General features: G+C 52.0%; 25 non-coding genes and 1 pseudogene across 25 annotated transcripts; all 26 read right to left on the bottom strand.

The window, feature by feature from the left end:
• Positions 1–344: 344 nt before the first annotated feature.
• LOC138460056 (U2 spliceosomal RNA) lies at positions 345–535 on the bottom strand. Its single transcript, XR_011262825.1, has one exon. It is a non-coding gene; the product is annotated as a U2 spliceosomal RNA (small nuclear RNA).
• A 637-nt stretch (positions 536–1,172) lies between these two features.
• LOC138460055 (U2 spliceosomal RNA) lies at positions 1,173–1,363 on the bottom strand. The gene has a single exon (XR_011262824.1). It is a non-coding gene; the product is annotated as a U2 spliceosomal RNA (small nuclear RNA).
• A 637-nt stretch (positions 1,364–2,000) lies between these two features.
• LOC138460354 (U2 spliceosomal RNA) lies at positions 2,001–2,177 on the bottom strand (annotated as a pseudogene).
• A 6,533-nt stretch (positions 2,178–8,710) lies between these two features.
• Positions 8,711–8,901, bottom strand: LOC138460053 (U2 spliceosomal RNA). The gene has a single exon (XR_011262822.1). It is a non-coding gene; the product is annotated as a U2 spliceosomal RNA (small nuclear RNA).
• A 617-nt stretch (positions 8,902–9,518) lies between these two features.
• Positions 9,519–9,709, bottom strand: LOC138460052 (U2 spliceosomal RNA). The gene has a single exon (XR_011262820.1). It is a non-coding gene; the product is annotated as a U2 spliceosomal RNA (small nuclear RNA).
• Positions 9,710–10,334: 625 nt separating this feature from the next.
• LOC138460051 (U2 spliceosomal RNA) lies at positions 10,335–10,525 on the bottom strand. The gene has a single exon (XR_011262819.1). It is a non-coding gene; the product is annotated as a U2 spliceosomal RNA (small nuclear RNA).
• A 633-nt stretch (positions 10,526–11,158) lies between these two features.
• Positions 11,159–11,349, bottom strand: LOC138460050 (U2 spliceosomal RNA). Its single transcript, XR_011262818.1, has one exon. It is a non-coding gene; the product is annotated as a U2 spliceosomal RNA (small nuclear RNA).
• Positions 11,350–11,970: 621 nt separating this feature from the next.
• LOC138460049 (U2 spliceosomal RNA) lies at positions 11,971–12,161 on the bottom strand. The gene has a single exon (XR_011262817.1). It is a non-coding gene; the product is annotated as a U2 spliceosomal RNA (small nuclear RNA).
• Positions 12,162–12,794: 633 nt separating this feature from the next.
• Positions 12,795–12,985, bottom strand: LOC138460047 (U2 spliceosomal RNA). Its single transcript, XR_011262816.1, has one exon. It is a non-coding gene; the product is annotated as a U2 spliceosomal RNA (small nuclear RNA).
• Positions 12,986–13,618: 633 nt separating this feature from the next.
• Positions 13,619–13,809, bottom strand: LOC138460046 (U2 spliceosomal RNA). Its single transcript, XR_011262815.1, has one exon. It is a non-coding gene; the product is annotated as a U2 spliceosomal RNA (small nuclear RNA).
• Positions 13,810–14,446: 637 nt separating this feature from the next.
• LOC138460045 (U2 spliceosomal RNA) lies at positions 14,447–14,637 on the bottom strand. The gene has a single exon (XR_011262814.1). It is a non-coding gene; the product is annotated as a U2 spliceosomal RNA (small nuclear RNA).
• Positions 14,638–15,274: 637 nt separating this feature from the next.
• LOC138460044 (U2 spliceosomal RNA) lies at positions 15,275–15,465 on the bottom strand. The gene has a single exon (XR_011262813.1). It is a non-coding gene; the product is annotated as a U2 spliceosomal RNA (small nuclear RNA).
• A 637-nt stretch (positions 15,466–16,102) lies between these two features.
• On the bottom strand, positions 16,103–16,293 carry LOC138460043 (U2 spliceosomal RNA). The gene has a single exon (XR_011262812.1). It is a non-coding gene; the product is annotated as a U2 spliceosomal RNA (small nuclear RNA).
• Positions 16,294–16,930: 637 nt separating this feature from the next.
• LOC138460041 (U2 spliceosomal RNA) lies at positions 16,931–17,121 on the bottom strand. The gene has a single exon (XR_011262809.1). It is a non-coding gene; the product is annotated as a U2 spliceosomal RNA (small nuclear RNA).
• A 637-nt stretch (positions 17,122–17,758) lies between these two features.
• LOC138460040 (U2 spliceosomal RNA) lies at positions 17,759–17,949 on the bottom strand. The gene has a single exon (XR_011262808.1). It is a non-coding gene; the product is annotated as a U2 spliceosomal RNA (small nuclear RNA).
• A 633-nt stretch (positions 17,950–18,582) lies between these two features.
• On the bottom strand, positions 18,583–18,773 carry LOC138460039 (U2 spliceosomal RNA). Its single transcript, XR_011262807.1, has one exon. It is a non-coding gene; the product is annotated as a U2 spliceosomal RNA (small nuclear RNA).
• A 663-nt stretch (positions 18,774–19,436) lies between these two features.
• LOC138460038 (U2 spliceosomal RNA) lies at positions 19,437–19,627 on the bottom strand. Its single transcript, XR_011262806.1, has one exon. It is a non-coding gene; the product is annotated as a U2 spliceosomal RNA (small nuclear RNA).
• Positions 19,628–20,255: 628 nt separating this feature from the next.
• Positions 20,256–20,446, bottom strand: LOC138460036 (U2 spliceosomal RNA). The gene has a single exon (XR_011262805.1). It is a non-coding gene; the product is annotated as a U2 spliceosomal RNA (small nuclear RNA).
• A 635-nt stretch (positions 20,447–21,081) lies between these two features.
• On the bottom strand, positions 21,082–21,272 carry LOC138460035 (U2 spliceosomal RNA). The gene has a single exon (XR_011262804.1). It is a non-coding gene; the product is annotated as a U2 spliceosomal RNA (small nuclear RNA).
• A 635-nt stretch (positions 21,273–21,907) lies between these two features.
• On the bottom strand, positions 21,908–22,098 carry LOC138460034 (U2 spliceosomal RNA). The gene has a single exon (XR_011262803.1). It is a non-coding gene; the product is annotated as a U2 spliceosomal RNA (small nuclear RNA).
• A 637-nt stretch (positions 22,099–22,735) lies between these two features.
• Positions 22,736–22,926, bottom strand: LOC138460033 (U2 spliceosomal RNA). The gene has a single exon (XR_011262802.1). It is a non-coding gene; the product is annotated as a U2 spliceosomal RNA (small nuclear RNA).
• A 637-nt stretch (positions 22,927–23,563) lies between these two features.
• Positions 23,564–23,754, bottom strand: LOC138460032 (U2 spliceosomal RNA). The gene has a single exon (XR_011262801.1). It is a non-coding gene; the product is annotated as a U2 spliceosomal RNA (small nuclear RNA).
• Positions 23,755–24,391: 637 nt separating this feature from the next.
• On the bottom strand, positions 24,392–24,582 carry LOC138460031 (U2 spliceosomal RNA). Its single transcript, XR_011262800.1, has one exon. It is a non-coding gene; the product is annotated as a U2 spliceosomal RNA (small nuclear RNA).
• A 637-nt stretch (positions 24,583–25,219) lies between these two features.
• Positions 25,220–25,410, bottom strand: LOC138460029 (U2 spliceosomal RNA). Its single transcript, XR_011262797.1, has one exon. It is a non-coding gene; the product is annotated as a U2 spliceosomal RNA (small nuclear RNA).
• A 637-nt stretch (positions 25,411–26,047) lies between these two features.
• Positions 26,048–26,238, bottom strand: LOC138460028 (U2 spliceosomal RNA). The gene has a single exon (XR_011262796.1). It is a non-coding gene; the product is annotated as a U2 spliceosomal RNA (small nuclear RNA).
• A 637-nt stretch (positions 26,239–26,875) lies between these two features.
• Positions 26,876–27,066, bottom strand: LOC138460027 (U2 spliceosomal RNA). Its single transcript, XR_011262795.1, has one exon. It is a non-coding gene; the product is annotated as a U2 spliceosomal RNA (small nuclear RNA).
• Positions 27,067–27,263: the final 197 nt, after the last annotated feature.

Below are 27,263 nucleotides of genomic sequence, written 5' to 3'. Positions count from 1 at the left end.
AAGGAAGGAAGGAAGGAAGCAGGGCAAGGACAGTGTCCCCCATGCTCTCCTCCTCCTCCGGCTGGCTGGCTGGCTGGCTGGCTGGCTGGCTGGCTGGCTGGCTGGCTGGCGGCTCCCCTGAAAAAGGAGCCAAACGGCAGACTTTTTTCCTTCCGACAACTTGCTCCAAGACACGGAATGTTCAACAGGACATCTAAACAAAAAAGAAGGAAGAAAGGGAAAAAAAAAAATAAATAAATAAAAAAAATAATTTGCATAAGTACAGATATATTTTGCCGTGTGTGCTCTTCTTTTTCAAGAATCGCCCAAGTCTTTCTTTTTGACAGCTTTGTTTTCCCCGAGTGGGGAAGTGCACCAGTCCTGGAGGTACTGCAATACCAGGTTGATGCGTGGAGTGGACAGAGCAAGCTCCCATTCCATCTCCCTGTTCCAAAAATCAATTTAATATATGGTCCCCAGATAGAGGACGTATCAGATATTAAACTGATAAGAACAGATACTACACTTGATCTTAGCCAAAAGGCCGAGAAGCGATGCCCCGAAAGGGTCCGTCGGAAAGAGCGCTGCTCGGCAGCTCCCCCGCTGACTCGGAGTCGCCCTCTGCCGTAGACTCCCAGGCACCTCGGAGGCGGCCGGGCCTAGCGTGCGTTTGCATGAAAGACCAGCAGCCCCGGGTCCGTTTTTGCATGGCTCCGCCCCCACATCTCCAGCAGCCTCGCTGCCAGGGCCCAAAGTCACCCCGAGCTGCCCGGGGGGCAGGCTCCTCCGAGCGCCCACCTTAGATAAGGCTTGGCCGTTCGTGGCCGTTCGGGGCCGGCAGGGGCGAGGAAGGAAGGAAGGAAGGAAGCAGGGCAAGGACAGTGTCCCCCATGCTCTCCTCCTCCTCCGGCTGGCTGGCTGGCTGGCTGGCTGGCTGGCTGGCTGGCTGGCTGGCTGGCGGCTCCCCTGAAAAAGGAGCCAAACGGCAGACTTTTTTCCTTCCGACAACTTGCTCCAAGACACGGAATGTTCAACAGGACATCTAAACAAAAAAGAAGGAAGAAAGGGAAAAAAAAAAATAAATAAATAAAAAAAATAATTTGCATAAGTACAGATATATTTTGCCGTGTGTGCTCTTCTTTTTCAAGAATCGCCCAAGTCTTTCTTTTTGACAGCTTTGTTTTCCCCGAGTGGGGAAGTGCACCAGTCCTGGAGGTACTGCAATACCAGGTTGATGCGTGGAGTGGACAGAGCAAGCTCCCATTCCATCTCCCTGTTCCAAAAATCAATTTAATATATGGTCCCCAGATAGAGGACGTATCAGATATTAAACTGATAAGAACAGATACTACACTTGATCTTAGCCAAAAGGCCGAGAAGCGATGCCCCGAAAGGGTCCGTCGGAAAGAGCGCTGCTCGGCAGCTCCCCCGCTGACTCGGAGTCGCCCTCTGCCGTAGACTCCCAGGCACCTCGGAGGCGGCCGGGCCTAGCGTGCGTTTGCATGAAAGACCAGCAGCCCCGGGTCCGTTTTTGCATGGCTCCGCCCCCACATCTCCAGCAGCCTCGCTGCCAGGGCCCAAAGTCACCCCGAGCTGCCCGGGGGGCAGGCTCCTCCGAGCGCCCACCTTAGATAAGGCTTGGCCGTTCGTGGCCGTTCGGGGCCGGCAGGGGCGAGGAAGGAAGGAAGGAAGGAAGCAGGGCAAGGACAGTGTCCCCCATGCTCTCCTCCTCCTCCGGCTGGCTGGCTGGCTGGCTGGCTGGCTGGCTGGCTGGCTGGCTGGCTGGCGGCTCCCCTGAAAAAGGAGCCAAACGGCAGACTTTTTTCCTTCCGACAACTTGCTCCAAGACACGGAATGTTCAACAGGACATCTAAACAAAAAAGAAGGAAGAAAGGGAAAAAAAAAAATAAATAAATAAAAAAAATAATTTGCATAAGTACAGATATATTTTGCCGTGTGTGCTCTTCTTTTTCAAGAATCGCCCAAGTCTTTCTTTTTGACAGCTTTGTTTTCCCCGAGTGGGGAAGTGCACCAGTCCTGGAGGTACTGCAATACCAGGTTGATGCGTGGAGTGGACAGAGCAAGCTCCCATTCCATCTCCCTGTTCCAAAAATCAATTTAATATATGGTCCCCAGATAGAGGACGTATCAGATATTAAACTGATAAGAACAGATTTTTTTTTTTTTTTGAACGGTCTCCACATCTCCCCTTACAACCGTCCCTTTCCTCCAGCAAAGTAGTATATACTACTTGCGACTATACGCCAATTAGTTCTCGAATTAAAAGATTTTCACGAATTAAAATTGAATTTGGTTAAAAAACTGTCAAAAAGAAAGACTTTGAGCAAACTGCTCTCCCTAACCCAGATTAGTTAAATAGTTAACGTTCTCCAGTTGTCTTGTTGCCAAATGTTTTGTGCCTCTTGTTTGCCCTTGACTTTGGCATCAAGACAGTAATATGTGTATAAAAAACACAACGCTAACTTTACACACTCCTCTGGAGTGATGTTTTTGTGCTGTAGCACTAGTAATGTTCTGGCCTTCCATAAGGCTTCTTTCGTTGCTGATGTAATTTGGTGAAAAAGAATTTTCTCTTGTTTCCCTCCTCCCTCCTGTATCCCTGTCAAGATGGATTCGAACGTCAGGGTCTGTTCTCCTGTGATTGCAAAAATCAGTGTTTCCAGTTTTTCCCACACTTGTTTTGCAAATGCACAATTCCACACAAAGTGTAGTGTTGATTCGTCCTGAGCGCATTGCTCTCTAGGGCATGTTGCTTTTTTGGCCAGTTTTCTTCTGTGCATAAAGGCTTTCAATGGCAGTGCATTTGTGAGTAGCTGCCAGTTTATGTCCCTCTGCGCGTTCGTTACTCTTGCCTTTGAAAAAGTTTTCCACACTTTGTCCAGTTTATTTCCCCCTAGGTTACCCACTGGTTCCGGGGTTTCATTTAGCCTTTTTTGTTTTAGTATGTCTCTGGGTTCCACCCATATTTTCGTTAAGAGTTCTTGATCCTCCACTGTTGACAGGAAATTGCCGAAGCTTTTGTAAAAGCGAGGTGTCTCCATTGCTTTTGGCAGTGTGTTGCTTCTCGGTATGATTTTGTGTCTTTCCAGTATGTTCGCTGTTGCATACCTTATGAAGTGCACTGCCATTGATGCCGAGTGTTTCAGTGTGTTTAGGCAAAACCCTACGTAGTGTCCTGTAAGGAAGCTTTGTATTTCCGGTACGCCTCTTCCTCCTCTCTCCTTTATCTTGTACATTGTCTTTCTCGCTACTCGATCCATCTTCGAGTTCCATAGGAAATGGAACATTAGTCTTTGTATTTTTTGTGCTTGTTTCATTTTTGGAGGAAAGATCAGTGCTAGGAACAGCAGTATTGGGAGAAAGACCGCTTTCATGAGTAGCACCTTTCCTTCCATCGTGAGCTGTCTCAGTGCCCAGAAGTTGATTTTGTTCTCTATTTTTTTGGTTGTGTTTTCCCATTGTTTTGTCCCGTCCATCTGTTTGTCAAACTGTAGTCCCAGTATTTTCAAACTGTCTTCTGTTTTGTGTATCGGGCATGGTGTGAGGTTGTTCCATGTTCCAATGGTTAGTAGTTGGCACTTGTGTTTGTTTAGTTTGAATCCTGCCGCTTTGCAAAAAAGTTCAGTCTGCGACACGACTTGGTTTACGGATTTGGCGTCTTTGCATAAAGCTGTCACGTCGTCCATGTACCCAATGGTCTTTACTTGTTCCGGGGTCCCTGGTACTGGGGCTCCTGTTATGTCTTTGTGTGACCTCAATCTGATGTGTAAAGGTTCCACTGCACAGATGTATAAAAGTGCTGATAGGGGACATCCCTGCCTGACCCCTGATAATATTGGGATTTGTTCAGTCAACTCCCCGTTGATGCGGACTTGACTGTAGACTCCAGCGTATAGCGTGGAGATGTGTGTTAAAAAGGGTTTAGGGCAACCCATTTTCTCCATTATCTTCAACATGAATGGGTGAGAGACTCTGTCGTATGCCTTTTCAAAATCTAGGCTTAGAACCCCCAAAGGCGTTCCTCGATCTTTTGCTGATTGTATTGAGTCTCTTACAATCAGTAGGCTTTCATGTATTCGTCTGCCTGGGACTGCGCACGTCTGGTCTGGATGCACTAAGTGCCTGATTACTGCTCTTAGTCTGTTAGCAATGACTTTAGCTAATATTTTGTAATCTGCATTTAGTAATGTTATCGGTCTCCAGTTTTTGACGTCCGCTTTGTCTCCTTTTTTGTATAGCAAAGTGATGATCCCCTGTTTCATGCTGGGGGCTAGCTCTCTAGTTTGAAAGACCACGTTTACTAGCTCCAGTACTGCCGGTCCTAGGATGTCCCAGAAGGTGCTATACCATTCGCATGGTAAGCCATCGCTTCCTGGTGTTTTCCTCTTGGCAGCACTCATCACTGCTTTGTGTATTTCTTGTAACGTGAAAGGCTCAATCATGTCTGCTTTTTGATCGGTACTTATGTTGTCTTGAACAGCTCTCTCAAACTCACTTGTCTGTTCTTCGTCCAACTGTTTTGGAGAATACAAGTCTGCGTAAAAGGATTGTGCTACTTCTAGCAACCCTGATACCGTGTTCCTTGTCTTCTCTCTTGAGTCTCTGAATTCAGTAGGTAAAACCTTCTGATGTTGTGCTGCTTTGAAGAAGAAACGTGTGCATTTCTCGTTCTCTTCAAATTCTTTCACCCTAGAGTTGAAGATAATAGTCCTTCCTTTATCATGCATCCATTTCTGGATTTTTTCTTTTACGTCCTCGAGGTCATCTTGGACGTCTACCCCTCTCTCTTGCAGAAGGTGTAGGGTTTGTTGTGTGCCTAACAGGTTCCTGTAAGTCTCGTTCCGTTTTCTTGCTGCTATATGTCCGCTTTTTTTAAAGAACTCTCTGGTTCTTTCTTTGATGTCCTCCCACCACTCTCTTTTGTCTTCGTATAACATATGTTGGGATACCCACTCTTTTAGCAATGGTCTGTATTTTTTACAGGTTGTTTCGTCCTGCAAGAGGTTTACGTTAAGTGACCATGCGTTGCGTTGTTTTGGGGGGTATTCCTTTAATGTTACTTCCGTGGTGATTAGGTGGTGGTCTGAGAACAGGTTCGGTTTCACTTCGGTTTTGTTTATCCCAAAGTTCTTAGATGTGAATATAAAGTCTATACGGGACTGTACCAACCCGTTTTCAGCCCTATATGTTAAGGCTGTCCCCGGTGTATTGGTAGATGCGTGTGTATCATTTAAGTTTAAGTCACTTATGATACTTTTGAGTATTTTGGACGATGGGTCTCGGTTCTTCGACGTTGCTTGTGAACCGGTCCGCACTCGATCCTCTTTTTGTATTGTGCAATTGAAATCCCCCGCTATGATCAAAGGGGTGTTTCCAGTGCAAAAGTTGCGTAGTTCTTGTAACAGAGCTATGCGTTCTTGTTTCTTTGCATCTGCATATACACTCACGAGGTTGTGTTGGATACCGTGCCATGAGAAAAGCACCTGTAGTATCCGTCCAGGATGTATTTCCACATACTTTATGTTCGTGGCTGCGTGTGTTTTGAACAAGATTGCTGTACCCGCGTTCTTGTTTATGTTGGAGCCTGACCAAAAGGATGGTCCGCTTGTCCAATCTTTTCCCCATCCTTTGTTGGTTGCGTCCCAGCTTAGACCACATTCCTGTAGACAAAAGATGTCACACGGTACTGTGGTTAAGTATGCTAATAGCGTCAGTCTTTTTGTGATATTATTTATGCTTCTTACGTTTAGTGTTGCTATTTTTAGACCCCCCATTATTATTTTTTGGGTTGTGTTGTTCTGCCTTCTCTTTGGCTCGATCTGCTCCTCGCTCTGGAGGCTTCTTTTTCCATCTTTCTAAAAGCAGAAGGTGTTCTGTGTAAACTGTCTGTGTTTTCTTCTTCCTCATTGTCTGAGTTTTCCGATGAGTCACTAAGACATTCCATGGGTGTGTAGGACTCTTCTCTTGTGTCCCTTGTGTCCCTGTCGTGTGTATCCTTCTTGCTTTGTTCTGTGTTTGTTGGGGTGTTGTTTCTGCTTCTTGCTGTGTTGGATCTTTTTCTATGCTTTTTCCTTTGCGTTGTCCATCCTTCGTCCTCTTTGTTTTGGGCAAATATGTGTTTTGTCTTAGTTGCTAACGCTTCGCCCGCCTCTACTACCTGTTGTAGTTCGGCTAGGTTCGGGGTTAGCGATAGTCTTATGTGCTCCGCTTCTTGGGAGAGTTGGGTCTCTTCTACTTCTGTTTTGTCATGCATTTCTGGTAAGGGAGGTGTTTTTTCACTATTTGTCTTGTTATACCCGAAGTCTTTCGGTGATAGAAAGGGTAACACACTTGGGTGCGGCAATGCCGGGTTTGGAAGTCCGGCTTGGCTTTTCTCGCTCCCTCTATTTTTTAGATGACTCAGGATAACTTCGCTGCTTAGCGTGTTGTTTGTTGCTCCTTTTTGCATGTCTGTTCTCTCTTTGTCCTTGTTTGTACTACTTTCGCTTCCTGAGTCGAAGCTCGACACAATGAGCCCTGGGGTGCCACTTTTTTTGTTTTTGTCTTGTTTTTGGGCTCCACTCGTGCTCAGGATATTTTTTACCACGAATGCAGGAAAAATTCCCTTTCTCCATGCTTCGCTGGTGTTTTGGTCGTTTTCGCCACTAGGGGGCGTTTTGGTGCTTTTCCCTTGTTCTTCTACGCTCATCAGGCTCTCATTTGGGCTCTCCGCCTGAGCGAGCGCTTCTTTCTGTTTTTCCCCTTTCTCTGAAGTGGATGCATTCTCCTCTCTACATCTAGGTGGCGTGTTAGTTGGATGCTCCTGTCTGGATGCACCCGCTTCCATCGCCTCGCTTTTTTCTTCCTGAGTCTTGTCTGCGGTCACGCTTTTGTGTGTTTGTGTCGTTATGAATGCTTTAGGTCCCAATAATTTGGCTTCTCTTGAAGCTGTAGGGTCATTATTCATGGCTTCGCATAAATTGTCTTGTGCGCTTTTCTCCTGCTGCAAAAGTTCATTTAGGTCGAAATCCACATGCATATTTTCCAGCTCTTCTTCTGCGCTTATTTCTCCCGTCCTTTTGACCGTCTGCGCATATGATAATTTGCGCTGTGGACATATTTCTGCATAATGTCCTTTTTGCTGACACTCGGTGCATTGTATTGGTTTGTCACAGGCTGCCACCTTGTGACTTCTGCTTGCGCAATTTTTGCAAGCGTCTTTTGGGCAAAATTGCTTCACGTGACCAAAGTTTCTGCAAAATCTGCAGAATAAAGGCTGACTCGGGTAATATAGGTATCCTTTATGTTTGTTGAATTCAAACATGGCTGGTGGGTGTCTAAGTCCCCCTATGCCATTTGCATCTTTTCTCAATACCACTGTGAATCTTCTATTCCCATTAAAGATATTATATTTGTTCTTTAATGGGTATCCTCCTTTGACTTCTTCACAATAGGTGCTTAGCCATCCAGTTATTGCTTCCACTGAAACAAAGGGATTATACATATGCACCGTCAGTGGTGTATCTTGGCGCACATGACATAATTCTATTTTAACTCCATCAAGTGTTGGATTCGGTATTTTAGAATTTTCGTGGGCTGTAATCGCCGCCGCTTCATCTATAAATGTTATGTCATAAGCATTGGCATTCTTGTGCTCTTGTATGCAGAACAGGCTGCTTTTTTGAACTTTTAAGGTTTCAATTAAAATTTGTTTGATTACATAATCAAAATCTTTTTCCTGGCTGACATTGTGATCAACAGTTATTCTGATCGAATGTCTTAATTCTGTGGCAGGAGGTATACTCCTTGGTATTTTGTCCATTTTGGAGAAAAAAGTCTTTCTACTGAAAAGGAATCATTCTGTCTGTTTTCTTGCATAAAATTAGCATAAAGCTTAAACAAAAATAGAACTCCTGTGGAAGGAAAAAGATTCGGGTCTATCTTTCCAGTCCGATTCGGGGTCAGGCCCCTAGGCGGACTGCGTACCGTTGCCCACCTCGCGGCGCGGGGGTGTGACAACACACTTCTGCTGGGCTCTCTGTTGTGCAAGAGAGAGCTTAAGTCATTGTGTAGTTGTGATTGTATAAATCGCCAAACCCGAAAGGGTCCGTCGGAAAGAGCGCTGCTCGGCAGCTCCCCCGCTGACTCGGAGTCGCCCTCTGCCGTAGACTCCCAGGCACCTCGGAGGCGGCCGGGCCTAGCGTGCGTTTGCATGAAAGACCAGCAGCCCCGGGTCCGTTTTTGCATGGCTCCGCCCCCACATCTCCAGCAGCCTCGCTGCCAGGGCCCAAAGTCACCCCGAGCTGCCCGGGGGGCAGGCTCCTCCGAGCGCCCACCTTAGATAAGGCTTGGCCGTTCGTGGCCGTTCGGGGCCGGCAGGGGCGAGGAAGGAAGGAAGGAAGGAAGCAGGGCAAGGACAGTGTCCCCCATGCTCTCCTCCTCCTCCGGCTGGCTGGCTGGCTGGCTGGCTGGCTGGCTGGCTGGCTGGCTGGCTGGCGGCTCCCCTGAAAAAGGAGCCAAACGGCAGACTTTTTTCCTTCCGACAACTTGCTCCAAGACACGGAATGTTCAACAGGACATCTAAACAAAAAAGAAGGAAGAAAGGGAAAAAAAAAAATAAATAAATAAAAAAAATAATTTGCATAAGTACAGATATATTTTGCCGTGTGTGCTCTTCTTTTTCAAGAATCGCCCAAGTCTTTCTTTTTGACAGCTTTGTTTTCCCCGAGTGGGGAAGTGCACCAGTCCTGGAGGTACTGCAATACCAGGTTGATGCGTGGAGTGGACAGAGCAAGCTCCCATTCCATCTCCCTGTTCCAAAAATCAATTTAATATATGGTCCCCAGATAGAGGACGTATCAGATATTAAACTGATAAGAACAGATACTACACTTGATCTTAGCCAAAAGGCCGAGAAGCGATGCCCCGAAAGGGTCCGTCGGAAAGAGCGCTGCTCGGCAGCTCCCCCGCTGACTCGGAGTCGCCCTCTGCCGTAGACTCCCAGGCACCTCGGAGGCGGCCGGGCCTAGCGTGCGTTTGCATGAAAGACCAGCAGCCCCGGGTCCGTTTTTGCATGGCTCCGCCCCCACATCTCCAGCAGCCTCGCTGCCAGGGCCCAAAGTCACCCCGAGCTGCCCGGGGGGCAGGCTCCTCCGAGCGCCCACCTTAGATAAGGCTTGGCCGTTCGTGGCCGTTCGGGGCCGGCAGGGGCGAGGAAGGAAGGAAGGAAGGAAGCAGGGCAAGGACAGTGTCCCCCATGTCCCCTCCTCCGGCTGGCTGGCTGGCTGGCTGGCTGGCTGGCTGGCGGCTCCCCTGAAAAAGGAGCCAAACGGCAGACTTTTTTCCTTCCGACAACTTGCTCCAAGACACGGAATGTTCAACAGGACATCTAAACAAAAAAGAAGGAAGAAAGGGAAAAAAAAAAATAAATAAATAAAAAAAATAATTTGCATAAGTACAGATATATTTTGCCGTGTGTGCTCTTCTTTTTCAAGAATCGCCCAAGTCTTTCTTTTTGACAGCTTTGTTTTCCCCGAGTGGGGAAGTGCACCAGTCCTGGAGGTACTGCAATACCAGGTTGATGCGTGGAGTGGACAGAGCAAGCTCCCATTCCATCTCCCTGTTCCAAAAATCAATTTAATATATGGTCCCCAGATAGAGGACGTATCAGATATTAAACTGATAAGAACAGATACTACACTTGATCTTAGCCAAAAGGCCGAGAAGCGATGCCCCGAAAGGGTCCGTCGGAAAGAGCGCTGCTCGGCAGCTCCCCCGCTGACTCGGAGTCGCCCTCTGCCGTAGACTCCCAGGCACCTCGGAGGCGGCCGGGCCTAGCGTGCGTTTGCATGAAAGACCAGCAGCCCCGGGTCCGTTTTTGCATGGCTCCGCCCCCACATCTCCAGCAGCCTCGCTGCCAGGGCCCAAAGTCACCCCGAGCTGCCCGGGGGGCAGGCTCCTCCGAGCGCCCACCTTAGATAAGGCTTGGCCGTTCGTGGCCGTTCGGGGCCGGCAGGGGCGAGGAAGGAAGGAAGGAAGGAAGCAGGGCAAGGACAGTGTCCCCCATGCTCTCCTCCTCCTCCGGCTGGCTGGCTGGCTGGCTGGCTGGCTGGCTGGCTGGCGGCTCCCCTGAAAAAGGAGCCAAACGGCAGACTTTTTTCCTTCCGACAACTTGCTCCAAGACACGGAATGTTCAACAGGACATCTAAACAAAAAAGAAGGAAGAAAGGGAAAAAAAAAAATAAATAAATAAAAAAAATAATTTGCATAAGTACAGATATATTTTGCCGTGTGTGCTCTTCTTTTTCAAGAATCGCCCAAGTCTTTCTTTTTGACAGCTTTGTTTTCCCCGAGTGGGGAAGTGCACCAGTCCTGGAGGTACTGCAATACCAGGTTGATGCGTGGAGTGGACAGAGCAAGCTCCCATTCCATCTCCCTGTTCCAAAAATCAATTTAATATATGGTCCCCAGATAGAGGACGTATCAGATATTAAACTGATAAGAACAGATACTACACTTGATCTTAGCCAAAAGGCCGAGAAGCGATGCCCCGAAAGGGTCCGTCGGAAAGAGCGCTGCTCGGCAGCTCCCCCGCTGACTCGGAGTCGCCCTCTGCCGTAGACTCCCAGGCACCTCGGAGGCGGCCGGGCCTAGCGTGCGTTTGCATGAAAGACCAGCAGCCCCGGGTCCGTTTTTGCATGGCTCCGCCCCCACATCTCCAGCAGCCTCGCTGCCAGGGCCCAAAGTCACCCCGAGCTGCCCGGGGGGCAGGCTCCTCCGAGCGCCCACCTTAGATAAGGCTTGGCCGTTCGTGGCCGTTCGGGGCCGGCAGGGGCGAGGAAGGAAGGAAGGAAGGAAGCAGGGCAAGGACAGTGTCCCCCATGCTCTCCTCCTCCTCCGGCTGGCTGGCTGGCTGGCTGGCTGGCTGGCTGGCTGGCTGGCTGGCGGCTCCCCTGAAAAAGGAGCCAAACGGCAGACTTTTTTCCTTCCGACAACTTGCTCCAAGACACGGAATGTTCAACAGGACATCTAAACAAAAAAGAAGGAAGAAAGGGAAAAAAAAAAATAAATAAATAAAAAAAATAATTTGCATAAGTACAGATATATTTTGCCGTGTGTGCTCTTCTTTTTCAAGAATCGCCCAAGTCTTTCTTTTTGACAGCTTTGTTTTCCCCGAGTGGGGAAGTGCACCAGTCCTGGAGGTACTGCAATACCAGGTTGATGCGTGGAGTGGACAGAGCAAGCTCCCATTCCATCTCCCTGTTCCAAAAATCAATTTAATATATGGTCCCCAGATAGAGGACGTATCAGATATTAAACTGATAAGAACAGATACTACACTTGATCTTAGCCAAAAGGCCGAGAAGCGATGCCCCGAAAGGGTCCGTCGGAAAGAGCGCTGCTCGGCAGCTCCCCCGCTGACTCGGAGTCGCCCTCTGCCGTAGACTCCCAGGCACCTCGGAGGCGGCCGGGCCTAGCGTGCGTTTGCATGAAAGACCAGCAGCCCCGGGTCCGTTTTTGCATGGCTCCGCCCCCACATCTCCAGCAGCCTCGCTGCCAGGGCCCAAAGTCACCCCGAGCTGCCCGGGGGGCAGGCTCCTCCGAGCGCCCACCTTAGATAAGGCTTGGCCGTTCGTGGCCGTTCGGGGCCGGCAGGGGCGAGGAAGGAAGGAAGGAAGGAAGCAGGGCAAGGACAGTGTCCCCCATGCTCTCCTCCTCCTCCGGCTGGCTGGCTGGCTGGCTGGCTGGCTGGCTGGCGGCTCCCCTGAAAAAGGAGCCAAACGGCAGACTTTTTTCCTTCCGACAACTTGCTCCAAGACACGGAATGTTCAACAGGACATCTAAACAAAAAAGAAGGAAGAAAGGGAAAAAAAAAAATAAATAAATAAAAAAAATAATTTGCATAAGTACAGATATATTTTGCCGTGTGTGCTCTTCTTTTTCAAGAATCGCCCAAGTCTTTCTTTTTGACAGCTTTGTTTTCCCCGAGTGGGGAAGTGCACCAGTCCTGGAGGTACTGCAATACCAGGTTGATGCGTGGAGTGGACAGAGCAAGCTCCCATTCCATCTCCCTGTTCCAAAAATCAATTTAATATATGGTCCCCAGATAGAGGACGTATCAGATATTAAACTGATAAGAACAGATACTACACTTGATCTTAGCCAAAAGGCCGAGAAGCGATGCCCCGAAAGGGTCCGTCGGAAAGAGCGCTGCTCGGCAGCTCCCCCGCTGACTCGGAGTCGCCCTCTGCCGTAGACTCCCAGGCACCTCGGAGGCGGCCGGGCCTAGCGTGCGTTTGCATGAAAGACCAGCAGCCCCGGGTCCGTTTTTGCATGGCTCCGCCCCCACATCTCCAGCAGCCTCGCTGCCAGGGCCCAAAGTCACCCCGAGCTGCCCGGGGGGCAGGCTCCTCCGAGCGCCCACCTTAGATAAGGCTTGGCCGTTCGTGGCCGTTCGGGGCCGGCAGGGGCGAGGAAGGAAGGAAGGAAGGAAGCAGGGCAAGGACAGTGTCCCCCATGCTCTCCTCCTCCTCCGGCTGGCTGGCTGGCTGGCTGGCTGGCTGGCTGGCTGGCTGGCTGGCGGCTCCCCTGAAAAAGGAGCCAAACGGCAGACTTTTTTCCTTCCGACAACTTGCTCCAAGACACGGAATGTTCAACAGGACATCTAAACAAAAAAGAAGGAAGAAAGGGAAAAAAAAAAATAAATAAATAAAAAAAATAATTTGCATAAGTACAGATATATTTTGCCGTGTGTGCTCTTCTTTTTCAAGAATCGCCCAAGTCTTTCTTTTTGACAGCTTTGTTTTCCCCGAGTGGGGAAGTGCACCAGTCCTGGAGGTACTGCAATACCAGGTTGATGCGTGGAGTGGACAGAGCAAGCTCCCATTCCATCTCCCTGTTCCAAAAATCAATTTAATATATGGTCCCCAGATAGAGGACGTATCAGATATTAAACTGATAAGAACAGATACTACACTTGATCTTAGCCAAAAGGCCGAGAAGCGATGCCCCGAAAGGGTCCGTCGGAAAGAGCGCTGCTCGGCAGCTCCCCCGCTGACTCGGAGTCGCCCTCTGCCGTAGACTCCCAGGCACCTCGGAGGCGGCCGGGCCTAGCGTGCGTTTGCATGAAAGACCAGCAGCCCCGGGTCCGTTTTTGCATGGCTCCGCCCCCACATCTCCAGCAGCCTCGCTGCCAGGGCCCAAAGTCACCCCGAGCTGCCCGGGGGGCAGGCTCCTCCGAGCGCCCACCTTAGATAAGGCTTGGCCGTTCGTGGCCGTTCGGGGCCGGCAGGGGCGAGGAAGGAAGGAAGGAAGGAAGCAGGGCAAGGACAGTGTCCCCCATGCTCTCCTCCTCCTCCGGCTGGCTGGCTGGCTGGCTGGCTGGCTGGCTGGCTGGCTGGCTGGCGGCTCCCCTGAAAAAGGAGCCAAACGGCAGACTTTTTTCCTTCCGACAACTTGCTCCAAGACACGGAATGTTCAACAGGACATCTAAACAAAAAAGAAGGAAGAAAGGGAAAAAAAAAAATAAATAAATAAAAAAAATAATTTGCATAAGTACAGATATATTTTGCCGTGTGTGCTCTTCTTTTTCAAGAATCGCCCAAGTCTTTCTTTTTGACAGCTTTGTTTTCCCCGAGTGGGGAAGTGCACCAGTCCTGGAGGTACTGCAATACCAGGTTGATGCGTGGAGTGGACAGAGCAAGCTCCCATTCCATCTCCCTGTTCCAAAAATCAATTTAATATATGGTCCCCAGATAGAGGACGTATCAGATATTAAACTGATAAGAACAGATACTACACTTGATCTTAGCCAAAAGGCCGAGAAGCGATGCCCCGAAAGGGTCCGTCGGAAAGAGCGCTGCTCGGCAGCTCCCCCGCTGACTCGGAGTCGCCCTCTGCCGTAGACTCCCAGGCACCTCGGAGGCGGCCGGGCCTAGCGTGCGTTTGCATGAAAGACCAGCAGCCCCGGGTCCGTTTTTGCATGGCTCCGCCCCCACATCTCCAGCAGCCTCGCTGCCAGGGCCCAAAGTCACCCCGAGCTGCCCGGGGGGCAGGCTCCTCCGAGCGCCCACCTTAGATAAGGCTTGGCCGTTCGTGGCCGTTCGGGGCCGGCAGGGGCGAGGAAGGAAGGAAGGAAGGAAGCAGGGCAAGGACAGTGTCCCCCATGCTCTCCTCCTCCTCCGGCTGGCTGGCTGGCTGGCTGGCTGGCTGGCTGGCTGGCTGGCTGGCTGGCGGCTCCCCTGAAAAAGGAGCCAAACGGCAGACTTTTTTCCTTCCGACAACTTGCTCCAAGACACGGAATGTTCAACAGGACATCTAAACAAAAAAGAAGGAAGAAAGGGAAAAAAAAAAATAAATAAATAAAAAAAATAATTTGCATAAGTACAGATATATTTTGCCGTGTGTGCTCTTCTTTTTCAAGAATCGCCCAAGTCTTTCTTTTTGACAGCTTTGTTTTCCCCGAGTGGGGAAGTGCACCAGTCCTGGAGGTACTGCAATACCAGGTTGATGCGTGGAGTGGACAGAGCAAGCTCCCATTCCATCTCCCTGTTCCAAAAATCAATTTAATATATGGTCCCCAGATAGAGGACGTATCAGATATTAAACTGATAAGAACAGATACTACACTTGATCTTAGCCAAAAGGCCGAGAAGCGATGCCCCGAAAGGGTCCGTCGGAAAGAGCGCTGCTCGGCAGCTCCCCCGCTGACTCGGAGTCGCCCTCTGCCGTAGACTCCCAGGCACCTCGGAGGCGGCCGGGCCTAGCGTGCGTTTGCATGAAAGACCAGCAGCCCCGGGTCCGTTTTTGCATGGCTCCGCCCCCACATCTCCAGCAGCCTCGCTGCCAGGGCCCAAAGTCACCCCGAGCTGCCCGGGGGGCAGGCTCCTCCGAGCGCCCACCTTAGATAAGGCTTGGCCGTTCGTGGCCGTTCGGGGCCGGCAGGGGCGAGGAAGGAAGGAAGGAAGGAAGCAGGGCAAGGACAGTGTCCCCCATGCTCTCCTCCTCCTCCGGCTGGCTGGCTGGCTGGCTGGCTGGCTGGCTGGCTGGCTGGCTGGCTGGCGGCTCCCCTGAAAAAGGAGCCAAACGGCAGACTTTTTTCCTTCCGACAACTTGCTCCAAGACACGGAATGTTCAACAGGACATCTAAACAAAAAAGAAGGAAGAAAGGGAAAAAAAAAAATAAATAAATAAAAAAAATAATTTGCATAAGTACAGATATATTTTGCCGTGTGTGCTCTTCTTTTTCAAGAATCGCCCAAGTCTTTCTTTTTGACAGCTTTGTTTTCCCCGAGTGGGGAAGTGCACCAGTCCTGGAGGTACTGCAATACCAGGTTGATGCGTGGAGTGGACAGAGCAAGCTCCCATTCCATCTCCCTGTTCCAAAAATCAATTTAATATATGGTCCCCAGATAGAGGACGTATCAGATATTAAACTGATAAGAACAGATACTACACTTGATCTTAGCCAAAAGGCCGAGAAGCGATGCCCCGAAAGGGTCCGTCGGAAAGAGCGCTGCTCGGCAGCTCCCCCGCTGACTCGGAGTCGCCCTCTGCCGTAGACTCCCAGGCACCTCGGAGGCGGCCGGGCCTAGCGTGCGTTTGCATGAAAGACCAGCAGCCCCGGGTCCGTTTTTGCATGGCTCCGCCCCCACATCTCCAGCAGCCTCGCTGCCAGGGCCCAAAGTCACCCCGAGCTGCCCGGGGGGCAGGCTCCTCCGAGCGCCCACCTTAGATAAGGCTTGGCCGTTCGTGGCCGTTCGGGGCCGGCAGGGGCGAGGAAGGAAGGAAGGAAGGAAGCAGGGCAAGGACAGTGTCCCCCATGCTCTCCTCCTCCTCCGGCTGGCTGGCTGGCTGGCTGGCTGGCTGGCTGGCTGGCTGGCTGGCTGGCGGCTCCCCTGAAAAAGGAGCCAAACGGCAGACTTTTTTCCTTCCGACAACTTGCTCCAAGACACGGAATGTTCAACAGGACATCTAAACAAAAAAGAAGGAAGAAAGGGAAAAAAAAAAATAAATAAATAAAAAAAATAATTTGCATAAGTACAGATATATTTTGCCGTGTGTGCTCTTCTTTTTCAAGAATCGCCCAAGTCTTTCTTTTTGACAGCTTTGTTTTCCCCGAGTGGGGAAGTGCACCAGTCCTGGAGGTACTGCAATACCAGGTTGATGCGTGGAGTGGACAGAGCAAGCTCCCATTCCATCTCCCTGTTCCAAAAATCAATTTAATATATGGTCCCCAGATAGAGGACGTATCAGATATTAAACTGATAAGAACAGATACTACACTTGATCTTAGCCAAAAGGCCGAGAAGCGATGCCCCGAAAGGGTCCGTCGGAAAGAGCGCTGCTCGGCAGCTCCCCCGCTGACTCGGAGTCGCCCTCTGCCGTAGACTCCCAGGCACCTCGGAGGCGGCCGGGCCTAGCGTGCGTTTGCATGAAAGACCAGCAGCCCCGGGTCCGTTTTTGCATGGCTCCGCCCCCACATCTCCAGCAGCCTCGCTGCCAGGGCCCAAAGTCACCCCGAGCTGCCCGGGGGGCAGGCTCCTCCGAGCGCCCACCTTAGATAAGGCTTGGCCGTTCGTGGCCGTTCGGGGCCGGCAGGGGCGAGGAAGGAAGGAAGGAAGGAAGCAGGGCAAGGACAGTGTCCCCCATGCTCTCCTCCTCCTCCGGCTGGCTGGCTGGCTGGCTGGCTGGCTGGCTGGCTGGCTGGCTGGCTGGCGGCTCCCCTGAAAAAGGAGCCAAACGGCAGACTTTTTTCCTTCCGACAACTTGCTCCAAGACACGGAATGTTCAACAGGACATCTAAACAAAAAAGAAGGAAGAAAGGGAAAAAAAAAAATAAATAAATAAAAAAAATAATTTGCATAAGTACAGATATATTTTGCCGTGTGTGCTCTTCTTTTTCAAGAATCGCCCAAGTCTTTCTTTTTGACAGCTTTGTTTTCCCCGAGTGGGGAAGTGCACCAGTCCTGGAGGTACTGCAATACCAGGTTGATGCGTGGAGTGGACAGAGCAAGCTCCCATTCCATCTCCCTGTTCCAAAAATCAATTTAATATATGGTCCCCAGATAGAGGACGTATCAGATATTAAACTGATAAGAACAGATACTACACTTGATCTTAGCCAAAAGGCCGAGAAGCGATGCCCCGAAAGGGTCCGTCGGAAAGAGCGCTGCTCGGCAGCTCCCCCGCTGACTCGGAGTCGCCCTCTGCCGTAGACTCCCAGGCACCTCGGAGGCGGCCGGGCCTAGCGTGCGTTTGCATGAAAGACCAGCAGCCCCGGGTCCGTTTTTGCATGGCTCCGCCCCCACATCTCCAGCAGCCTCGCTGCCAGGGCCCAAAGTCACCCCGAGCTGCCCGGGGGGCAGGCTCCTCCGAGCGCCCACCTTAGATAAGGCTTGGCCGTTCGTGGCCGTTCGGGGCCGGCAGGGGCGAGGAAGGAAGGAAGGAAGGAAGCAGGGCAAGGACAGTGTCCCCCATGCTCTCCTCCTCCTCCGGCTGGCTGGCTGGCTGGCTGGCTGGCTGGCTGGCTGGCTGGCTGGCTGGCGGCTCCCCTGAAAAAGGAGCCAAACGGCAGACTTTTTTCCTTCCGACAACTTGCTCCAAGACACGGAATGTTCAACAGGACATCTAAACAAAAAAGAAGGAAGAAAGGGAAAAAAAAAAATAAATAAATAAAAAAAATAATTTGCATAAGTACAGATATATTTTGCCGTGTGTGCTCTTCTTTTTCAAGAATCGCCCAAGTCTTTCTTTTTGACAGCTTTGTTTTCCCCGAGTGGGGAAGTGCACCAGTCCTGGAGGTACTGCAATACCAGGTTGATGCGTGGAGTGGACAGAGCAAGCTCCCATTCCATCTCCCTGTTCCAAAAATCAATTTAATATATGGTCCCCAGATAGAGGACGTATCAGATATTAAACTGATAAGAACAGATACTACACTTGATCTTAGCCAAAAGGCCGAGAAGCGATGCCCCGAAAGGGTCCGTCGGAAAGAGCGCTGCTCGGCAGCTCCCCCGCTGACTCGGAGTCGCCCTCTGCCGTAGACTCCCAGGCACCTCGGAGGCGGCCGGGCCTAGCGTGCGTTTGCATGAAAGACCAGCAGCCCCGGGTCCGTTTTTGCATGGCTCCGCCCCCACATCTCCAGCAGCCTCGCTGCCAGGGCCCAAAGTCACCCCGAGCTGCCCGGGGGGCAGGCTCCTCCGAGCGCCCACCTTAGATAAGGCTTGGCCGTTCGTGGCCGTTCGGGGCCGGCAGGGGCGAGGAAGGAAGGAAGGAAGGAAGCAGGGCAAGGACAGTGTCCCCCATGCTCTCCTCCTCCTCCGGCTCTCTGGCTGGCTGGCTGGCTGGCTGGCTGGCTGGCTGGCTGGCGGCTCCCCTGAAAAAGGAGCCAAACGGCAGACTTTTTTCCTTCCGACAACTTGCTCCAAGACACGGAATGTTCAACAGGACATCTAAACAAAAAAGAAGGAAGAAAGGGAAAAAAAAAAATAAATAAATAAAAAAAATAATTTGCATAAGTACAGATATATTTTGCCGTGTGTGCTCTTCTTTTTCAAGAATCGCCCAAGTCTTTCTTTTTGACAGCTTTGTTTTCCCCGAGTGGGGAAGTGCACCAGTCCTGGAGGTACTGCAATACCAGGTTGATGCGTGGAGTGGACAGAGCAAGCTCCCATTCCATCTCCCTGTTCCAAAAATCAATTTAATATATGGTCCCCAGATAGAGGACGTATCAGATATTAAACTGATAAGAACAGATACTACACTTGATCTTAGCCAAAAGGCCGAGAAGCGATGCCCCGAAAGGGTCCGTCGGAAAGAGCGCTGCTCGGCAGCTCCCCCGCTGACTCGGAGTCGCCCTCTGCCGTAGACTCCCAGGCACCTCGGAGGCGGCCGGGCCTAGCGTGCGTTTGCATGAAAGACCAGCAGCCCCGGGTCCGTTTTTGCATGGCTCCGCCCCCACATCTCCAGCAGCCTCGCTGCCAGGGCCCAAAGTCACCCCGAGCTGCCCGGGGGGCAGGCTCCTCCGAGCGCCCACCTTAGATAAGGCTTGGCCGTTCGTGGCCGTTCGGGGCCGGCAGGGGCGAGGAAGGAAGGAAGGAAGGAAGCAGGGCAAGGACAGTGTCCCCCATGCTCTCCTCCTCCTCCGGCTGGCTGGCTGGCTGGCTGGCTGGCTGGCTGGCTGGCTGGCTGGCTGGCGGCTCCCCTGAAAAAGGAGCCAAACGGCAGACTTTTTTCCTTCCGACAACTTGCTCCAAGACACGGAATGTTCAACAGGACATCTAAACAAAAAAGAAGGAAGAAAGGGAAAAAAAAAAATAAATAAATAAAAAAAATAATTTGCATAAGTACAGATATATTTTGCCGTGTGTGCTCTTCTTTTTATTTTGCCGTGTGTGCTCTTCTTTTTCAAGAATCGCCCAAGTCTTTCTTTTTGACAGCTTTGTTTTCCCCGAGTGGGGAAGTGCACCAGTCCTGGAGGTACTGCAATACCAGGTTGATGCGTGGAGTGGACAGAGCAAGCTCCCATTCCATCTCCCTGTTCCAAAAATCAATTTAATATATGGTCCCCAGATAGAGGACGTATCAGATATTAAACTGATAAGAACAGATACTACACTTGATCTTAGCCAAAAGGCCGAGAAGCGATGCCCCGAAAGGGTCCGTCGGAAAGAGCGCTGCTCGGCAGCTCCCCCGCTGACTCGGAGTCGCCCTCTGCCGTAGACTCCCAGGCACCTCGGAGGCGGCCGGGCCTAGCGTGCGTTTGCATGAAAGACCAGCAGCCCCGGGTCCGTTTTTGCATGGCTCCGCCCCCACATCTCCAGCAGCCTCGCTGCCAGGGCCCAAAGTCACCCCGAGCTGCCCGGGGGGCAGGCTCCTCCGAGCGCCCACCTTAGATAAGGCTTGGCCGTTCGTGGCCGTTCGGGGCCGGCAGGGGCGAGGAAGGAAGGAAGGAAGGAAGCAGGGCAAGGACAGTGTCCCCCATGCTCTCCTCCTCCTCCGGCTGGCTGGCTGGCTGGCTGGCTGGCTGGCTGGCTGGCTGGCTGGCTGGCGGCTCCCCTGAAAAAGGAGCCAAACGGCAGACTTTTTTCCTTCCGACAACTTGCTCCAAGACACGGAATGTTCAACAGGACATCTAAACAAAAAAGAAGGAAGAAAGGGAAAAAAAAAAATAAATAAATAAAAAAAATAATTTGCATAAGTACAGATATATTTTGCCGTGTGTGCTCTTCTTTTTCAAGAATCGCCCAAGTCTTTAGCTTTGTTTTCCCCGAGTGGGGAAGTGCACCAGTCCTGGAGGTACTGCAATACCAGGTTGATGCGTGGAGTGGACAGAGCAAGCTCCCATTCCATCTCCCTGTTCCAAAAATCAATTTAATATATGGTCCCCAGATAGAGGACGTATCAGATATTAAACTGATAAGAACAGATACTACACTTGATCTTAGCCAAAAGGCCGAGAAGCGATGCCCCGAAAGGGTCCGTCGGAAAGAGCGCTGCTCGGCAGCTCCCCCGCTGACTCGGAGTCGCCCTCTGCCGTAGACTCCCAGGCACCTCGGAGGCGGCCGGGCCTAGCGTGCGTTTGCATGAAAGACCAGCAGCCCCGGGTCCGTTTTTGCATGGCTCCGCCCCCACATCTCCAGCAGCCTCGCTGCCAGGGCCCAAAGTCACCCCGAGCTGCCCGGGGGGCAGGCTCCTCCGAGCGCCCACCTTAGATAAGGCTTGGCCGTTCGTGGCCGTTCGGGGCCGGCAGGGGCGAGGAAGGAAGGAAGGAAGGAAGCAGGGCAAGGACAGTGTCCCCCATGCTCTCCTCCTCCTCGCTGGCTGGCTGGCTGGCTGGCTGGCTGGCTGGCTGGCTGGCTGGCTGGCGGCTCCCCTGAAAAAGGAGCCAAACGGCAGACTTTTTTCCTTCCGACAACTTGCTCCAAGACACGGAATGTTCAACAGGACATCTAAACAAAAAAGAAGGAAGAAAGGGAAAAAAAAAAATAAATAAATAAAAAAAATAATTTGCATAAGTACAGATATATTTTGCCGTGTGTGCTCTTCTTTTTCAAGAATCGCCCAAGTCTTTCTTTTTGACAGCTTTGTTTTCCCCGAGTGGGGAAGTGCACCAGTCCTGGAGGTACTGCAATACCAGGTTGATGCGTGGAGTGGACAGAGCAAGCTCCCATTCCATCTCCCTGTTCCAAAAATCAATTTAATATATGGTCCCCAGATAGAGGACGTATCAGATATTAAACTGATAAGAACAGATACTACACTTGATCTTAGCCAAAAGGCCGAGAAGCGATGCCCCGAAAGGGTCCGTCGGAAAGAGCGCTGCTCGGCAGCTCCCCCGCTGACTCGGAGTCGCCCTCTGCCGTAGACTCCCAGGCACCTCGGAGGCGGCCGGGCCTAGCGTGCGTTTGCATGAAAGACCAGCAGCCCCGGGTCCGTTTTTGCATGGCTCCGCCCCCACATCTCCAGCAGCCTCGCTGCCAGGGCCCAAAGTCACCCCGAGCTGCCCGGGGGGCAGGCTCCTCCGAGCGCCCACCTTAGATAAGGCTTGGCCGTTCGTGGCCGTTCGGGGCCGGCAGGGGCGAGGAAGGAAGGAAGGAAGGAAGCAGGGCAAGGACAGTGTCCCCCATGCTCTCCTCCTCCTCCGGCTGGCTGGCTGGCTGGCTGGCTGGCTGGCTGGCTGGCTGGCTGGCTGGCGTCCCCTGAAAAAGGAGCCAAACGGCAGACTTTTTTCCTTCCGACAACTTGCTCCAAGACACGGAATGTTCAACAGGACATCTAAACAAAAAAGAAGGAAGAAAGGGAAAAAAAAAAATAAATAAATAAAAAAAATAATTTGCATAAGTACAGATATATTTTGCCGTGTGTGCTCTTCTTTTTCAAGAATCGCCCAAGTCTTTCTTTTTGACAGCTTTGTTTTCCCCGAGTGGGGAAGTGCACCAGTCCTGGAGGTACTGCAATACCAGGTTGATGCGTGGAGTGGACAGAGCAAGCTCCCATTCCATCTCCCTGTTCCAAAAATCAATTTAATATATGGTCCCCAGATAGAGGACGTATCAGATATTAAACTGATAAGAACAGATACTACACTTGATCTTAGCCAAAAGGCCGAGAAGCGATGCCCCGAAAGGGTCCGTCGGAAAGAGCGCTGCTCGGCAGCTCCCCCGCTGACTCGGAGTCGCCCTCTGCCGTAGACTCCCAGGCACCTCGGAGGCGGCCGGGCCTAGCGTGCGTTTGCATGAAAGACCAGCAGCCCCGGGTCCGTTTTTGCATGGCTCCGCCCCCACATCTCCAGCAGCCTCGCTGCCAGGGCCCAAAGTCACCCCGAGCTGCCCGGGGGGCAGGCTCCTCCGAGCGCCCACCTTAGATAAGGCTTGGCCGTTCGTGGCCGTTCGGGGCCGGCAGGGGCGAGGAAGGAAGGAAGGAAGGAAGCAGGGCAAGGACAGTGTCCCCCATGCTCTCCTCCTCCTCCGGCTGGCTGGCTGGCTGGCTGGCTGGCTGGCTGGCTGGCTGGCTGGCTGGCGGCTCCCCTGAAAAAGGAGCCAAACGGCAGACTTTTTTCCTTCCGACAACTTGCTCCAAGACACGGAATGTTCAACAGGACATCTAAACAAAAAAGAAGGAAGAAAGGGAAAAAAAAAAATAAATAAATAAAAAAAATAATTTGCATAAGTACAGATATATTTTGCCGTGTGTGCTCTTCTTTTTCAAGAATCGCCCAAGTCTTTCTTTTTGACAGCTTTGTTTTCCCCGAGTGGGGAAGTGCACCAGTCCTGGAGGTACTGCAATACCAGGTTGATGCGTGGAGTGGACAGAGCAAGCTCCCATTCCATCTCCCTGTTCCAAAAATCAATTTAATATATGGTCCCCAGATAGAGGACGTATCAGATATTAAACTGATAAGAACAGATACTACACTTGATCTTAGCCAAAAGGCCGAGAAGCGATGCCCCGAAAGGGTCCGTCGGAAAGAGCGCTGCTCGGCAGCTCCCCCGCTGACTCGGAGTCGCCCTCTGCCGTAGACTCCCAGGCACCTCGGAGGCGGCCGGGCCTAGCGTGCGTTTGCATGAAAGACCAGCAGCCCCGGGTCCGTTTTTGCATGGCTCCGCCCCCACATCTCCAGCAGCCTCGCTGCCAGGGCCCAAAGTCACCCCGAGCTGCCCGGGGGGCAGGCTCCTCCGAGCGCCCACCTTAGATAAGGCTTGGCCGTTCGTGGCCGTTCGGGGCCGGCAGGGGCGAGGAAGGAAGGAAGGAAGGAAGCAGGGCAAGGACAGTGTCCCCCATGCTCTCCTCCTCCTCCGGCTGGCTGGCTGGCTGGCTGGCTGGCTGGCTGGCTGGCTGGCTGGCTGGCGGCTCCCCTGAAAAAGGAGCCAAACGGCAGACTTTTTTCCTTCCGACAACTTGCTCCAAGACACGGAATGTTCAACAGGACATCTAAACAAAAAAGAAGGAAGAAAGGGAAAAAAAAAAATAAATAAATAAAAAAAATAATTTGCATAAGTACAGATATATTTTGCCGTGTGTGCTCTTCTTTTTCAAGAATCGCCCAAGTCTTTCTTTTTGACAGCTTTGTTTTCCCCGAGTGGGGAAGTGCACCAGTCCTGGAGGTACTGCAATACCAGGTTGATGCGTGGAGTGGACAGAGCAAGCTCCCATTCCATCTCCCTGTTCCAAAAATCAATTTAATATATGGTCCCCAGATAGAGGACGTATCAGATATTAAACTGATAAGAACAGATACTACACTTGATCTTAGCCAAAAGGCCGAGAAGCGATGCCCCGAAAGGGTCCGTCGGAAAGAGCGCTGCTCGGCAGCTCCCCCGCTGACTCGGAGTCGCCCTCTGCCGTAGACTCCCAGGCACCTCGGAGGCGGCCGGGCCTAGCGTGCGTTTGCATGAAAGACCAGCAGCCCCGGGTCCGTTTTTGCATGGCTCCGCCCCCACATCTCCAGCAGCCTCGCTGCCAGGGCCCAAAGTCACCCCGAGCTGCCCGGGGGGCAGGCTCCTCCGAGCGCCCACCTTAGATAAGGCTTGGCCGTTCGTGGCCGTTCGGGGCCGGCAGGGGCGAGGAAGGAAGGAAGGAAGGAAGCAGGGCAAGGACAGTGTCCCCCATGCTCTCCTCCTCCTCCGGCTGGCTGGCTGGCTGGCTGGCTGGCTGGCTGGCTGGCTGGCTGGCTGGCGGCTCCCCTGAAAAAGGAGCCAAACGGCAGACTTTTTTCCTTCCGACAACTTGCTCCAAGACACGGAATGTTCAACAGGACATCTAAACAAAAAAGAAGGAAGAAAGGGAAAAAAAAAAATAAATAAATAAAAAAAATAATTTGCATAAGTACAGATATATTTTGCCGTGTGTGCTCTTCTTTTTCAAGAATCGCCCAAGTCTTTCTTTTTGACAGCTTTGTTTTCCCCGAGTGGGGAAGTGCACCAGTCCTGGAGGTACTGCAATACCAGGTTGATGCGTGGAGTGGACAGAGCAAGCTCCCATTCCATCTCCCTGTTCCAAAAATCAATTTAATATATGGTCCCCAGATAGAGGACGTATCAGATATTAAACTGATAAGAACAGATACTACACTTGATCTTAGCCAAAAGGCCGAGAAGCGATGCCCCGAAAGGGTCCGTCGGAAAGAGCGCTGCTCGGCAGCTCCCCCGCTGACTCGGAGTCGCCCTCTGCCGTAGACTCCCAGGCACCTCGGAGGCGGCCGGGCCTAGCGTGCGTTTGCATGAAAGACCAGCAGCCCCGGGTCCGTTTTTGCATGGCTCCGCCCCCACATCTCCAGCAGCCTCGCTGCCAGGGCCCAAAGTCACCCCGAGCTGCCCGGGGGGCAGGCTCCTCCGAGCGCCCACCTTAGATAAGGCTTGGCCGTTCGTGGCCGTTCGGGGCCGGCAGGGGCGAGGAAGGAAGGAAGGAAGGAAGCAGGGCAAGGACAGTGTCCCCCATGCTCTCCTCCTCCTCCGGCTGGCTGGCTGGCTGGCTGGCTGGCTGGCTGGCTGGCTGGCTGGCTGGCGGCTCCCCTGAAAAAGGAGCCAAACGGCAGACTTTTTTCCTTCCGACAACTTGCTCCAAGACACGGAATGTTCAACAGGACATCTAAACAAAAAAGAAGGAAGAAAGGGAAAAAAAAAAATAAATAAATAAAAAAAATAATTTGCATAAGTACAGATATATTTTGCCGTGTGTGCTCTTCTTTTTCAAGAATCGCCCAAGTCTTTCTTTTTGACAGCTTTGTTTTCCCCGAGTGGGGAAGTGCACCAGTCCTGGAGGTACTGCAATACCAGGTTGATGCGTGGAGTGGACAGAGCAAGCTCCCATTCCATCTCCCTGTTCCAAAAATCAATTTAATATATGGTCCCCAGATAGAGGACGTATCAGATATTAAACTGATAAGAACAGATACTACACTTGATCTTAGCCAAAAGGCCGAGAAGCGATGCCCCGAAAGGGTCCGTCGGAAAGAGCGCTGCTCGGCAGCTCCCCCGCTGACTCGGAGTCGCCCTCTGCCGTAGACTCCCAGGCACCTCGGAGGCGGCCGGGCCTAGCGTGCGTTTGCATGAAAGACCAGCAGCCCCGGGTCCGTTTTTGCATGGCTCCGCCCCCACATCTCCAGCAGCCTCGCTGCCAGGGCCCAAAGTCACCCCGAGCTGCCCGGGGGGCAGGCTCCTCCGAGCGCCCACCTTAGATAAGGCTTGGCCGTTCGTGGCCGTTCGGGGCCGGCAGGGGCGAGGAAGGAAGGAAGGAAGGAAGCAGGGCAAGGACAGTGTCCCCCATGCTCTCCTCCTCCTCCGGCTGGCTGGCTGGCTGGCTGGCTGGCTGGCTGGCTGGCTGGCTGGCTGGCGGCTCCCCTGAAAAAGGAGCCAAACGGCAGACTTTTTTCCTTCCGACAACTTGCTCCAAGACACGGAATGTTCAACAGGACATCTAAACAAAAAAGAAGGAAGAAAGGGAAAAAAAAAAATAAATAAATAAAAAAAATAATTTGCATAAGTACAGATATATTTTGCCGTGTGTGCTCTTCTTTTTCAAGAATCGCCCAAGTCTTTCTTTTTGACAGCTTTGTTTTCCCCGAGTGGGGAAGTGCACCAGTCCTGGAGGTACTGCAATACCAGGTTGATGCGTGGAGTGGACAGAGCAAGCTCCCATTCCATCTCCCTGTTCCAAAAATCAATTTAATATATGGTCCCCAGATAGAGGACGTATCAGATATTAAACTGATAAGAACAGATACTACACTTGATCTTAGCCAAAAGGCCGAGAAGCGATGCCCCGAAAGGGTCCGTCGGAAAGAGCGCTGCTCGGCAGCTCCCCCGCTGACTCGGAGTCGCCCTCTGCCGTAGACTCCCAGGCACCTCGGAGGCGGCCGGGCCTAGCGTGCGTTTGCATGAAAGACCAGCAGCCCCGGGTCCGTTTTTGCATGGCTCCGCCCCCACATCTCCAGCAGCCTCGCTGCCAGGGCCCAAAGTCACCCCGAGCTGCCCGGGGGGCAGGCTCCTCCGAGCGCCCACCTTAGATAAGGCTTGGCCGTTCGTGGCCGTTCGGGGCCGGCAGGGGCGAGGAAGGAAGGAAGGAAGGAAGCAGGGCAAGGACAGTGTCCCCCATGCTCTCCTCCTCCTCCGGCTGGCTGGCTGGCTGGCTGGCTGGCTGGCTGGCTGGCTGGCTGGCTGGCGGCTCCCCTGAAAAAGGAGCCAAACGGCAGACTTTTTTCCTTCCGACAACTTGCTCCAAGACACGGAATGTTCAACAGGACATCTAAACAAAAAAGAAGGAAGAAAGGGAAAAAAAAAAATAAATAAATAAAAAAAATAATTTGCATAAGTACAGATATATTTTGCCGTGTGTGCTCTTCTTTTTCAAGAATCGCCCAAGTCTTTCTTTTTGACAGCTTTGTTTTCCCCGAGTGGGGAAGTGCACCAGTCCTGGAGGTACTGCAATACCAGGTTGATGCGTGGAGTGGACAGAGCAAGCTCCCATTCCATCTCCCTGTTCCAAAAATCAATTTAATATATGGTCCCCAGATAGAGGACGTATCAGATATTAAACTGATAAGAACAGATACTACACTTGATCTTAGCCAAAAGGCCGAGAAGCGATGCCCCGAAAGGGTCCGTCGGAAAGAGCGCTGCTCGGCAGCTCCCCCGCTGACTCGGAGTCGCCCTCTGCCGTAGACTCCCAGGCACCTCGGAGGCGGCCGGGCCTAGCGTGCGTTTGCATGAAAGACCAGCAGCCCCGGGTCCGTTTTTGCATGGCTCCGCCCCCACATCTCCAGCAGCCTCGCTGCCAGGGCCCAA

The sequence above is a fragment of the Ambystoma mexicanum genome, chromosome 4p, assembly GCF_040938575.1.
Source record: "Ambystoma mexicanum isolate Mex_15411 chromosome 4p, UKY_AmexF1_1, whole genome shotgun sequence".
Lineage (NCBI taxonomy): Eukaryota > Metazoa > Chordata > Amphibia > Caudata > Ambystomatidae > Ambystoma > Ambystoma mexicanum.
This window is presented reverse-complemented; position numbering and strand designations above follow the sequence as displayed.